Below are 13,081 nucleotides of genomic sequence, written 5' to 3'. Positions count from 1 at the left end.
AGTCTTCCCCAAGTGATTTTACTTCATTTATTTAAAGGACAAAATATATGTGGAGGAAGTTGGGGAAAGATACAGGATACAAAAGTGGCTAGCCTCATTTAGTCAATTCAACCATGATTCCCTAATTTGCTTGGGGTACTTTGGAACATGCTCCTCTCACCACCACACCCGGAGTGAGCTTGATAGCCCCTCCCTAGAGGAGGGGCCAATAGCTTTGGGTTCTGGTCCAGATCTGCCACTAATTAGCTAGGAGTCCTTAACTCAAGCTAATCACTTCATTCCTCAGTCTTTCATAGGATGACAGACTGGACAGTCTTTTTTTTTCCAGTCATTTTTCAGTCCTGTCCATCTGTTCATGACCTCGTCTGGCATTTTCTTGACAAAGATACTAGAGTGGTTTGTCATTTTACAAATGAGGAAACTGAGGCAAACAGGGTTAAGTGACTTTCCCAGGGTCATACAACTAGTAAGTTCTGAAGCCACATTTCAACTCAGAAAGACTCCAGGTCTAGCACTTTATTCACTATCCTAACTAGCTGCCCTGGACAGAGTCTTGGAGATTTTGAGTGTCATGAACCTCTTGGGTAGTCTGGTGAAACTTATGGACCTTTGTCAGAATAATTTTTTTAAAAATTCATAATTGAAAGATGTTCAATTTCAATTAGAAGTGTGTTAAAATATAGTTGTAATTTTTCTTCCATCCAAGTTCACAGGCCTCATGAAATCTTTCTATGGCAAGAGGTCACAAACTCCATTCCAGATTAATGACCCAATTCCAGTCTAATGAACTCATTTTGTAGATGAGGAAATGAAGCCTAGAAAGGTTGAGAGACTTCCCTATGGCCACACAGAGAACAAGTAGCAGAAATAGTATTTGAACTCAGGTTATCTGGCTCCAAATTCAGTTTCTTTTCTCTGACACCAGGATGGCCCACCTCCTTCATTTTGTCCACAGGCAAGTTAAATTAAAAAAAAAAAAAAGGTGCCAGTCAACCAGTGTTGACTAGGGTAAGTGGGAGGGAGGTTTCAATTTAATTTAAATTAATAAACACTTAAATGATCCAGTATGTAAGTCACTTTCTAAGGATGACAAAACAACCCCATCTTTCAAAGAATTTATATGCCACTATAGGAGGGATTTTATATGGAATTGATATTTTATATATAATATATATTTTATATAATATATGTTATATATAACATATTTTATATAGTAATTATATATATAATATATATTTTATATAGGAATTTATATGCCACTAATAGGAATACAGCTTGTAAGCAAGAGAGTAAATAAAAAGGAATTTCAAAAGGTGTTGGGGGAAATGAGGAAAGTCTCTGTGGCTTATTCCTAAATCTAATAGAATCATAGAGTTATTGCTGAAAAGGACCTAGCCCATCTTATAGTAGGGAAACTGAGGCCCTTGAAAAGTTAAGTAATTATCTGAACTCTCATTTCAAATCAGCATTTGCCCACTGCACAACTTTATATACCAAACACTTTCCAATACTTTTCGCAATCTGTTTCCTAAAGAGAAAAATTGAGACAATAATGCCTGTACTTAGAGATGCTGAAAGGAGATGATGGGCATGAAAAATTTTTTTAATTAACTGAAGTGTAAAAAATTATTATTTTACTTCTGAGCCATCTACCCCTCCCCCAGTCTCCCGAGGCACAATTCTCAGTCACCCTACCCCACCCCACCTCTAACTGCCACCCTACAAGCACTTAAGCAATGAAGGCATATTTTGCAAAGCAAAACACAACCCCAAAAAAGGTAAAACCAACCATCAGTCAAAGTTCTAAGAGATTGGAAATTACCTTGGAGGGCAGGTTTTCTTCTGCCAGAGAATCACATTGTTTTAGCCAGCTCTAGGCTTGTATTACACCATGGTGAGTCTTACAAAGGTTAAATATGGCAGCAGGTGTGCAAATTTCATTCTCTTTCATCCACTTCAGCCCTTTCCACAACCTGGAGCTCAGTTCCCAGGACACAGTGCCCTCCCTTCCAAGATGGAAGGAAACCATGCTTGCTGCCCGCCCCCCACCATGGGGGCCGAAGCACCTCCCCATCTTCATTCCCAATGTTACTGTTTGATATATGGTGCTCCCCACCCACCACCTAGGGACCAGTCAAAAGTCTTTCTGGCAAAACTTCATTCTTCACTTAACCTGGGCATAAATCACACAGGTGTGTGATATAAACCTTCATTAAAGCCTCTGGCCTCATAGCATGGTCTTTTGGGACGATACGGCCCCCTTACACTATGGGTCCTTGATAAACACAGCAAAACCCATTTGTAGGCTGGCATCCCAGTACAGAACCGCCACCAGGGCTCTGGGCCTTGGATTGGTGACCTGGGGTCCTTGAAAGTAGGGCTGGTCCTTTGTCTTTCTTTATATCCCCAGGTTTTAGCACAGTACCTGGAACATAGCTGACTATAACTATGATTAACTGGATTTCAATATAATTACTGGGGGGGGAAAGGTTAAGAACCCTTACTCTAGGTGAATTAATCTATCAGGCTTTTACTAACATAAGATCAAGTTAAGCCAACCTCTCCGGTAGAATGTAAGTTCCTTAAGGGAAGAAAACAAAGCTTCATTTTTTTTTTTTTACCTTTGTATACACAGTACTTAGAGGAGTGCCTGGTATATAGTAAGTACTTAATATATGTTTGTTGAATTGAAACCAAAAACAGCAAATTCACGCTTGACACAAGAGATGTTTATTTACTTTCCAAAAGTATTCTTCACTGTATACAAGTATTTACAATAGGTTGTGTTTAAATAGGAAATATCCTCTTTCCTACTCTGATCCTACAGGATTTTAAGTAGGGTTCGATTTACAAAAACTGAATTCACCCACAGTTTTTCAGGAAGACCAATGGTGTATACACCTTCATTCTTTTATATTCAAGAACAAAATGTGTACCAAAACTCTATGCAGCAATAATGAGCTCATTTGTTAACTCCTTGGGCTGCCTTTACCTCTCTCAATCTTCACACCAGAATTTTTGATGACTAGACATGTACTAGCAGCTCAATCAAACTCAGTATGCCCAAAATTGAACTTAATCTTTTTCCAAAAAACCTGTTCCTACTCCTGAGACAGCTAGATGGTATGTTGGATAGAGTACCAGGCCTAGAGTCAGGAAGATTTGTCTTCCTGAGTTCAAATCTGACTACAGACACTTACTACTGTGTGACCCTGAGCAAGTCACTTCACCCTGTTTCCCTCAATTTTCTCACCTGTAAAATGAGCTGAAGAAGGAAATGGCAATCCACTCCAGTATCTTTGCCAAGAAAACCCGAAAAGGGGTCATGAAGAATTGGGCACAACTGAAAAACACCTCAAGAACAATTCCTGACTTCCCTATTTCTGTCAATAACTTCCTCACTCCCTCCTACTCAAACACATCCTAACAGCTGCCAATTCTACCCCACAATACATCTCTTGCTTATCCTTCCTTTCTATCCTCATTGTCACCACTTTAATCTCCTCCCACATTACCTCCTACATGGATGGCTTACAATCACCTAAGCAGTCTCCCAGCTGCTAGACTGACCTCCTTCCTATTGATACTTTATACCACTCCCAAATCAGCCTCATGTATGAACAAATCTGATCTGGTAGGATTAAAAATCTAGAGCTGAAAGGGGGAGCAAAAATGAATCCAATCCCCTCATTTTGCAGATAAGGAAATCAAGGCCCAAGGAGGTGAAATGATTTGCCCGTGATCACACAAGTAGTAAGGAGCAGAGTCAGGATTTGAACCCAGGTCCAGTGTTCTTTTCATTGCACCACACTGCCATACCATTCCTCCCATCACAAAAAACTGATGACTCCTTATGTGGATCCAATAAAAACCAGTATCATTACACTGGCATTCAAAATATTCCATAGTGTGATGTTACCCTACTTCTCCAACCTTATTTCATACTACTCACAGTTACTCAGTGCTTCAATTAAACTATATTGTTCACCATTTACCTACACCTGTCCTCAGCTTTCCTGCTTGCACACTTTTACTCACTTCATTCTTCATGCCTGGAATGTCCTCCCAACAGCCACCTTTTGAATCTTACTCACCCTTTAAGATCTTGCTCAAATACTACCTCTTCCAAACAACAAGCCTTTGTGGGTTGATGTCTTCAGTCAGAAATTCTCTTTCCTTCCCTGGCTGGACCTGCATGCTGTGATAAGGCACTTTTTCCCTTACTTGCATCATGTTTCGTTATTTATTCTAATCATCTGTGAGTAATGTATCTTCCCTACTAGATTACAAACTCTGTGAGGATAAGAACTATATCTTTGTATCCTTAGTGCCTACAATAACATTCTAGCTACATGGTAAATCACAGGATCATGCATCTTGGAGCTCTCTGGATACTTAGGGATCACCTAATCTAATCTCATTTTATAGAAGGGGAAACAGGTGACTAATAGAAATTTGTTGAACTGTTTGAATTGGAACAATCGTCTGGGATAAGCTCTTCCCAGTCCTTCCATTCCAACACGACTAAATGCAGACTTTTTAGGTGGAAAATCTGTTTTCTGAAGTATATTTCTGGTGATGGCACAATCTTTCCCCAGTAATTCAGCTTCAAAATTACAGTTATCTTTGACATTACCATGCAGATAGGTGGTGAAGTGGATAGAGTGCTGGGCTTGGAGTCAGGAAGTCCTGTGTTCAAATATGGCCTCTGATGCTTCGTAGCTTGTGTGACCCTGGGCAAATCACTTAACCTCTGTTTGCCTTGGTTTCCTCAACTGTAAAATGAGAGTAATAGCACTTACCTCACAGAGTTGCTGTGAGGATCAAATGAAATCATATTTGGAAAGCACTTGGCACATAGTAGACACTTAATAAATGTCTATTTCTCCCTTCCTTCCCCTTGCCACTCACATCCAATTAGTAGAAGATCTCTTATTTGTAGGATGGTAGATTTGGAGCTGTAAAAGACCCCAAGGGGCTCTCTAGACCAGCCTCTCTTTATAGATGAGGAAATGGCAGCCCATTAAGTAACCAGTCCAAGATCCCACGGAAAAAATATTGCTCACCAGGATCTAAACCCAGGTACTGATTGCTGTTTCTCTGACACCATGCTGCCCCACCCAGATCCAGGCCCTCATTACCTCTCACCTAGATTACTGCAATAACCTCTTAACAGATTCCTTCTTGTCCACTGTCTCCTAGCTTCTGAAACACCCTGCACTGCACTATCAGAGTAATCTTCTTAATTTACAGACCCGAAAACCTTCCCTTGCTGGAGATCTTCAGTGATTCCCCAGAGCCTACCAAACAAAGCCTCAGCTCCCAAGTGTAGTATTCAAGGACCTCTAGAATCTGGCCTTAACCTACCTTTTCAGGCTTATTTTACACTACTCCTCTTCATATGTCCTGTGCTCCAGCCAAACTGAATTATTTCTTCACTGTTCCACCAACAGAACCTCTGTCTGTGCCTTTGATCACAGCTGAATTGCCCCTGCCCCACCCCCACCTCCCTCTGTCTCCCTGCTGCATCCTCCCTCCAGGGCTGGACCTCCTCCAAGGTCCAGCTCCAAGTCTGCTTGTTCCTCCCTCACACTTGTCCCAGATCCCTCTAGCCAGAAGTGATCTCTTCCTCCCCAGATCTCTCAAAGCACTTTGTGCCTCTCTTATGTTCTTCTAATATAAGAGTTTATATTCTAGCTATTTAAATAGGTGACCTCTCCCCTACTAGTTTATATATTTCATGAGAAGTGTAGCTTATTTACCTCTTGTGCTTCCCGAGTCTACCACAAGACTTTGTACACAGATACTTAATAATGTTTGTAGATTAATTGGCTCCACTGAGTGGAAAGCAGATAACAAAGAGTACTGAAATTTAGAACAGGAAGAGACTTTAGAGAGCAAATAATGTCTCCATTTTACAGATGAGAAAACTGAGGCCCAGAGAGATTAAGACTTTCTCAGGGTCGTTGCTATAATAAAGGAAAAGAACCAGAATTTGAACCCAGTTCTTTTGTGCTAAATCCAGTACTATTTCTATGATACTATGTTACCTCTGAGAGGGTTTCAAGGTTTCTCTGACAATCCAGGTTTAACCAGACATATAAGGAGTATCCATTCCCACCATAAATTTAGGCCCCTCTAGGGGTCAGAGTAGGATGGTTATGGCCTGTGGTGTCTCGATTTTGATGCAAAACTCCTTCCAACAATCCATGCCTACCAGGGGCCCCAGTTTACTGGTTCACACACAGCTGGAATTACAGTGGAAGCCCCCAAAACAATCCACTGGCAGTGGTCCCAGGAATGGCCAAACAGACCATCAGCTTGGCTGGAAGCCAGTTCTGTGGAGTGTGACATTCCACTCATCCTCAGAACATTCATCTACAGTGGCCCCACTTCCAGACTTCCTCTTCTCCTAAAAGAGAAGTTCCTGGCAAAGAAACTACTATCCAAGACTCCAGCTCTTGCACTGAAGAGGCATTCAAATCCTCCTGGACTTACCTAAGGGACTGGCTCCCTGGGTTTGGGGGTAAGTGGGACTGTGAGTCCCAAGGCTGGCAGTATGGAAAATCTGGAATTCAACAGAATGATCCAGTTGCCCAGCTACAAACCCATTTCCCTCCTTGCTTTCTTATGAATTAGTGCTCCCTCCCACTATACCTTCTTAAGAAAACTGTTAGGTCCTTCTAAGATCAACACCAAAGTCTTTAAAACTGATACTCCTTAAAGGTACCATTACCAAGGAAGACTTGAATTTAACCAGGTTCGAAAAATTGAGCCAAAGGAGTGATTTCATAGGATTGTATCCTGGGATACCTTAAAATTATAAAATCAGGGTGGCTAGGTGGCACAGTGAATAGTACACCTGCCCTGAAGTCAGGAGGACCTGAGTTCAAATTTGACCTCAGACACTTAACACTTACTAGACATGTGACCTTGGGCAAGTCACTTAACACCAACTGCCCTGCCTTTCTCCCTCCAAAAAAAAAGCAAAAGAAAAAAAGGAGCATTTAAAAACATTTATAAAATCAAAGATGTAGAAAAGATCTCAGAGGCTATCTGGTGCAACCTCCTCTTTTTACAAATTAGGCAGCTAGTGGAGTCAGGAAGACCAGAGTTCAAATCTGGCTTCAGACACTGAAAAACTAAGTGATTGGCGCAGCTGGGTGGCACAGTGAATAGAGCACTGGCCCTGGAGTCAGGAGGACCTGAGTTCAAATCCAACCTCAAATACTTGATGCTTACTAGCTGTGTGACCTTGGGCAAGTCACTGAACCCCAATTGCCTTGGCTTCCCCCCTCCAAAAAAAGCTATGTGACTATGGGCAAATAAGTCACTTTACCTCTGTATGCCTCATTCTCCCACATGTAAAATGAAGATCCAAATAGTGCCCACCTCCCAGGATTGTTGAGAAGATAAAATGAGTTTTTCATAAAACATTTTGAAAATCTCAAAGCATTATGTATAGGTTAGCTATAATTATAAGGTTATTATATATTATATAAATATAATGCTAAAAAGAGCTAAAATGCTACCTAGTCCAACTCTCTCTTTTTACAAATAAGAAATTAAGACCCTTCCTCAGAAATGAAATGACTTTTCCAAGGTCACAAAGGTCATAAATAGCAGAGCTTAGGCAACATGGTACAATGGAAAGAGTAATGTTTTTGAAATCAGAGGACCTGGGTTTGAGTCCTGGTTCTACCACTTGCTAACTGGGATCTTGGGCAAATCACTTCCTCTCTCTGGGCTTCAGTTTCCTCATCTGTAAAATGAAAAAGTTAGACTAGGTGACCTCTAAGGTCCCTTTCAGTTGCAAATATAATAACCTATGACTTTTTATATTTCCTGTGCTTTTTTCACTAAATTTCCAGATCCTCACCAGGAAATAGAAACTAATTTGGCAGAGATGGGGGCCTTTTTGGTCTGCTGAGATCGTAACAAAAAAGGGGAGAGAGAATCAGGAGGAAGGATAATAGAACCTGCTCAGTTTGGCACAAAAGCCCATTGCCCTCCTACTGGCATGGAATACCATGTTCAAGTTCCAACTCTCCATTGGGAAGTACCTTGGGACTATGCTTCAGTGATAAAGGAAGTGACCTTTTTAGACAAGAAAAACTGCAATTCTAATTGGTATATAATTTTACCCAAGAAATCAGAGATGAAATGTCATCCAAGGTGGTAGAAGGATCTCTGCCCCACCTCCCTTCTCTACCCCTCTGAGCAAGGTTATTCAAGTCTTTCTATCTCTTGACACTCTACACCTTGACTTTTTATCCTTCCATTCCCTCAACCCTTGCCCCACTCAGCCCATTTTCCACGAATATAATAACATGGGGCAAAGCCAAGGGGTCAGTGGGACCCTCACACACTTGGAATATAGACCAAGAGTTAGGATTCAACATTTGCTAAGACCAAACATGTTTTGAGTCCTATGAAGCTACATGGTATAATGGGGGGGGAATTAGAATTTTAGAAATTTTAATAAATAGAAAAATTAAAAATAATAAAAAATAGAAAAATAAAAAAATTAGAATGAGAGGACCTGGGTTCAAATTCTCATTCTGCTATCTCATCTTTGGCAAGGAATTTCCCATCCCTAACTCTCCTAATAATCTGTAAAATGATGGAGATGATAACTAAGGTCCCTTCCAAATCTAAATCCTACAATTCAACTTTTTGAAGATGAAGCTGGCCTGACTGTGGATATTGAAAGTTTTCTAATTTCATCTCCTTTGCATGGTATTTTATATTATGGGGTCAGGGGGAGAGGATAATCATAGTGGGTAACAAATATGGTCTCCTAAGAAATACAGATGCTCTGCATCATCACATTTGGGTTCCAGGGCTAGTTTTAAAAAGAACTTCAACCCTTTTAAGTTCAAAGCACTTTGGACAGAGTTGCATAATATATAGTGGAGAAAGCACAAGGCTGGGAGTAAGGAGATTTGGATATGAATCCTGTTCCAACACTTCGTGGTTATTTAATCTAAAGCAAGTTACTAAACTTCCCTGAGCCTCAGTCTTCTGATCTGTAGAATGGGAATAATATTTGTTATTACCTACCACCCAGGGTTCTCCTGTAGAAAAGTGCTGTGTAAACTGTAAAATGCTGTAAAAAGTTATTATTGTTATTTTTATTGTGCTTCCTTGGCTACCTGCCTCTAGGTAGCAAGGATGATCCCAAGTTTTAAATGAAGAAAATCTCCATGCAAAGAACTAGCCCTGCAGGAGTGTGTTAGGGCTGGGGAAGTAGTAACGGTCAAACCATGTTTCTCAGATCCCCTTGCTGTCAGCCCCTAAACTTGTCTCCATTAGCTCAAGTAAGAGCAGGGGATTCCCCCAGGGGGGAAAAAAGGCAAAGAAACAACCGCCTTGGGGGGTCGTGGGAGAGGGGAGGTGGGGTTTGAAGGTCTGTACCTGTCACCAAGCTCCCAGTCTCACTGCAAGTCTATCCAGGGAACAGCCCCTACCCCCTGAAACAGGTGGGAGTTGGGGTGGTGAGGTCTCTAGGAGCCAAGAGGATGAGAGAGAAACTTGGAGAATCACGCTCATTAGACTAGCTCCAGTTTGGATGGGACGGTTTCCCTCTCCCAAGACTAGGAGAGGGGCCAGCCGGAGGGAGGACTGCCTCCTCGGCCTCTACCCACCTGCCCTCAGCCCTGAAGAAGTGCCGTCCAAGGGGAGAAGTGTGGATATAGGGCAGGAGGTGGAAGAGGAGACGCACTTGGGCGCTCAGGGAAGCCTGGGCCAGGAGCGGAGCCGGCAGAAAGGCGCTAAATCAAACTCGAAAAGCGTGAAGGAAAGTAAAAGCCACCAACTCTGGCTAGGCTGCGACCCCGACGGATAAGAGGGAGCACAGCAAAGTGGTGCGGGGGTCCAAACCACTTGCAGGACCAGGAAGAGGCTCTGGCTGTCATCCCTGCGCCCTCTCCGCTGGCTGCAGGACCCTCTGGCAAGCTGGGCTGCAGCCGTCGGGTCTTGCAAGAGCCCCCCAGGCTGGGCAGCTTCCGTCGGGTCTCAAGGGAGCTACTCACCGCGGGAGGCTGCTGCCGCTGCTGGTGTTACTGCCGCTGCTGCGCCGGGCACCGGCACCGTGGGGACTGCGCAGCGCTCCGCTCCAGCTCTCTGAGTGCGCCAGGACAGGAGCGACGCAGAAAAGGAGCAGGAGGGGAGGGGCGGCGCGGCTCGGACTCAGCCGCCCGTTACAGGCGAGCCCTTCGGTCCCGGGACAGGGGGTGGGGGTTAGGGCGTCCCCTGCTGGCCGCCTGCAGCCTTGCGGGGGCCGGGACTAGACTAGCAATCCCTAATCTTGGCAGATTGACTCTATTGCGGACTTCTAGAATCAGGATCAACCAATCAAACAAATAAATAGTTATTAAGTACTACTTTGTGCCAGTTACCGCTTTAACAATGGAGATTACAAAGTAAAAAAAAAAAAAAAAGAAACTATTCAAGAGGAGAAACAATGTGGTTCAATAGAATGATCTGGGTTCTAATCTTAATCTGTCATTTCCTGTCCATTTGACATTAAGCAAGACATTTAACCTCTCTGGAACTTTGTTTCCTTGCCTGCAAAACTGAGACTAGACTGTTACCTTCTAATTCCATATCGATGGTCCTATGATTCCTTGACATTCTTACATTCTATTGAGGGAGACAAAATAAATGTGAGTAGAAATAATTGGAATGGAATATGGAAAAATTACAAGATCGTTAGAAAGGGAGGAGGCACTAGCAGGTGGGGGGGGGGATCAGGAAAAGTTTCTTAAAGAAAGTGGTTCTGGTTGTATCTTGAAGGAAGGGAGAGATTCTATATAAAGACCAAAGTGAGAGGCATATTGAAGGCACAGGGGATGGGGAGGGGGGGGGAGGGGAAGGAATGACCAGTGCAAAGGCACAGATATGGGAGATGAAGCCATTCATAATCTGGCCCCTTCCTCCCTTTCCCTTGTAACGTCCTACTCATACTGTGGGATCCAGTGACTATGGCCTTCTTGCAGTCCTTGGAACACCACACCACTATTTCCCAGCTCCAGGAATTTTCACTGGCTGTCTCTCTCCCATACCTGGAACTTTTTCCTTCCTCATCTCCACCTCCTGGCTTCCCTAGCTTCCTTCAAATCTCACCCAAAGTCCCACCTTCTGCCAGAATCAGCCCCTGGTCCATAATCTTAGTGCCTTCTCTCTGAGATTATCGCTATTTTATCCTGCATACATCTTGTTTGTACATAATTGTTTGTAAGTTATCTCTTCCATTTGATGGTGAGCTCCTGGAGAAAAGAGACTTTTATGGTTGTTGTTTGCTGTTCTTTATATCCTTAGCATTTAGTACAGTGCCTGGAACATAGTAGGTATCTCATGCTTGTTAACTTGAATCCAGTTTGGGGGACCTTAGAGTGGGGGGTGGGAAGTAATGTAGACTGAAGCTAGAACAAGAGATTGGGGCTAAATTTTGAAGGACTTTAAAAGTCAAACAGAAGAGTTTATATGTTGTTATATAGGCAATAAGGAGCCCCTGGGCCAGGAGTGCAGCTGGCCCAGGGGAAATAGAAAATCTATAGGGAAAATCAAGACTGTAAAGTTTTGGGAAATGAAATTCAGATACGGTATTTGGAATATACCTTCTGTACCTTTCTTTCTCCAGAAAGCCTTTTTCCTGGTGAGAACAAGAGGGTGGATGCCTATGCACCTTCCATACCTACCCCAAAATCAAATAAAGGGGAGAAGGAGGGAGGGAAGGAGAGAGACAGAGAGAAGAAATAGAAGAAGAAGAAGAAGAAGAAGAAGAAGAAGAAGAAGAAGAAGAAGGAGGAGGAGGAGGAGGAGGAGGAGGAGGAGGAGGAGGAGGAGGAAGAAAAAGGAGAAGAGGAGGAGGAGGAAGGATGACAAAAGGAATGCTTTATGAAGCACTTCCACACTATCTCCCCTGCTCCTCACAACAATGAAGGTAGAAAAGAAGTAATGTCTCCATTACAGATGACGAAAATGATTCTCAGAGAGATCAAGAGACTGCACAAAGTCACCCAATTGGCAAATGTCAGAAGCAACATTGTAACGATCTTCCAACTTGAGCTCAGCTGCCAGGGAATGACCCAGTGGAAAGAGCACCAGCATGGGGCAGACGAACAAATATTTCATGATGTTGGCAAAGGGTGTGGCCTGAGTTTGACTTGTGGTGGTTGGTACAGTAGAACGAATGCTGGTCTCAGAAGCAGAAGACCCATATTTCTATTCTGACTGTAACCTCGAGCAAGACATTTCATCTCTCTGTGACTCAGTTCCCTCATCTATGCTACGGGGATTACTTGTGCTACCTTCCTCACAGATGGCTGTAAGGAAAGCACTTTGGAAATCGCAAGACCTACTGGAATGCTAATTGTTACTGTAATGGGGCAGGGGCATATGAGGGTGAAGCAGACACAAATATTCCCTGCCTTGTCTAATCCAAGCAACCATGCGGACGGAAACTTGGAACAGAACCATTCATAAAATGGGAGGAGTGCTGTGCGATGATGGAGTTCTCTCTGACTGGGTTCAGAACCAGAAGACCTGATGACTCCTGAGTTGCTGAACTAGAACCCAGTGTGTATTTGGCATGCCTCTATGTTGCTCCTTTTTCTTTTGTAGCAAGATTACTTTGAGTTACCTCCCCAGAGCAGGATCAGAAAAGGGATGCCCTTTTTCCCATCTGGGAAATGTTGGTTTTTAGTACAACTTGGTCTTTTTTGTATGACTAAGTCATTTTGAGTACTATAAATACATAAATCAACTACAAAGGGCCTATGAAAGGAGATGCTATTCATATTCAAAGAAAGAACTGATAAATAGAAGTATGTATAGTATGGTTTTTCACACATACACATACATATATATATATATATATGAGTGTGTGTGTATGTCTGATGGTAGTCTTCTCTTTTGTGGTTTGGGGAAAGAGGGAGGAAAAAAAAATGATGCAGAGGGGTGGCTAGGTGGCACAGTGAATATAGCACTGGCCCTGGAGTCAGGAAGACCTGAGTTCAAATTTGACCTCAGACACTTAACACTTACCAGATATGTGACCTTGGGCAAGTCACTTAAC

At 42.8% G+C, this 13,081-nt stretch overlaps 1 protein-coding gene across 2 annotated transcripts in view; it reads right to left on the bottom strand.

The window, feature by feature from the left end:
- DAPK2 (death associated protein kinase 2) overlaps positions 1–10,431 on the bottom strand; it is a 189,811-nt gene extending 179,380 nt beyond the window's left edge. Inside the window, exon 1 of one of the 2 annotated variants that reach the window (XM_069098341.1) lies at positions 10,035–10,431. The gene's annotated coding sequence lies outside the window, so the exon portion shown is untranslated. The remainder of the gene's footprint in view (positions 1–10,034) is intronic. The other variant, XM_069098342.1, reaches the window with a different exon arrangement.
- Between the last annotated feature and the right edge of the window lie 2,650 nt (positions 10,432–13,081).

This window comes from Petaurus breviceps, unplaced genomic scaffold (genome assembly GCF_028583685.1).
Source record: "Petaurus breviceps papuanus isolate PSGF00001 unplaced genomic scaffold, PetGlider_PUasm1.0 37, whole genome shotgun sequence".
Classification (NCBI taxonomy): Eukaryota; Metazoa; Chordata; class Mammalia; order Diprotodontia; family Petauridae; genus Petaurus; species Petaurus breviceps.
The sequence above is the reverse complement of the archived record's forward strand: the minus strand, read 5'-3'. Positions and strand labels throughout refer to the sequence as shown.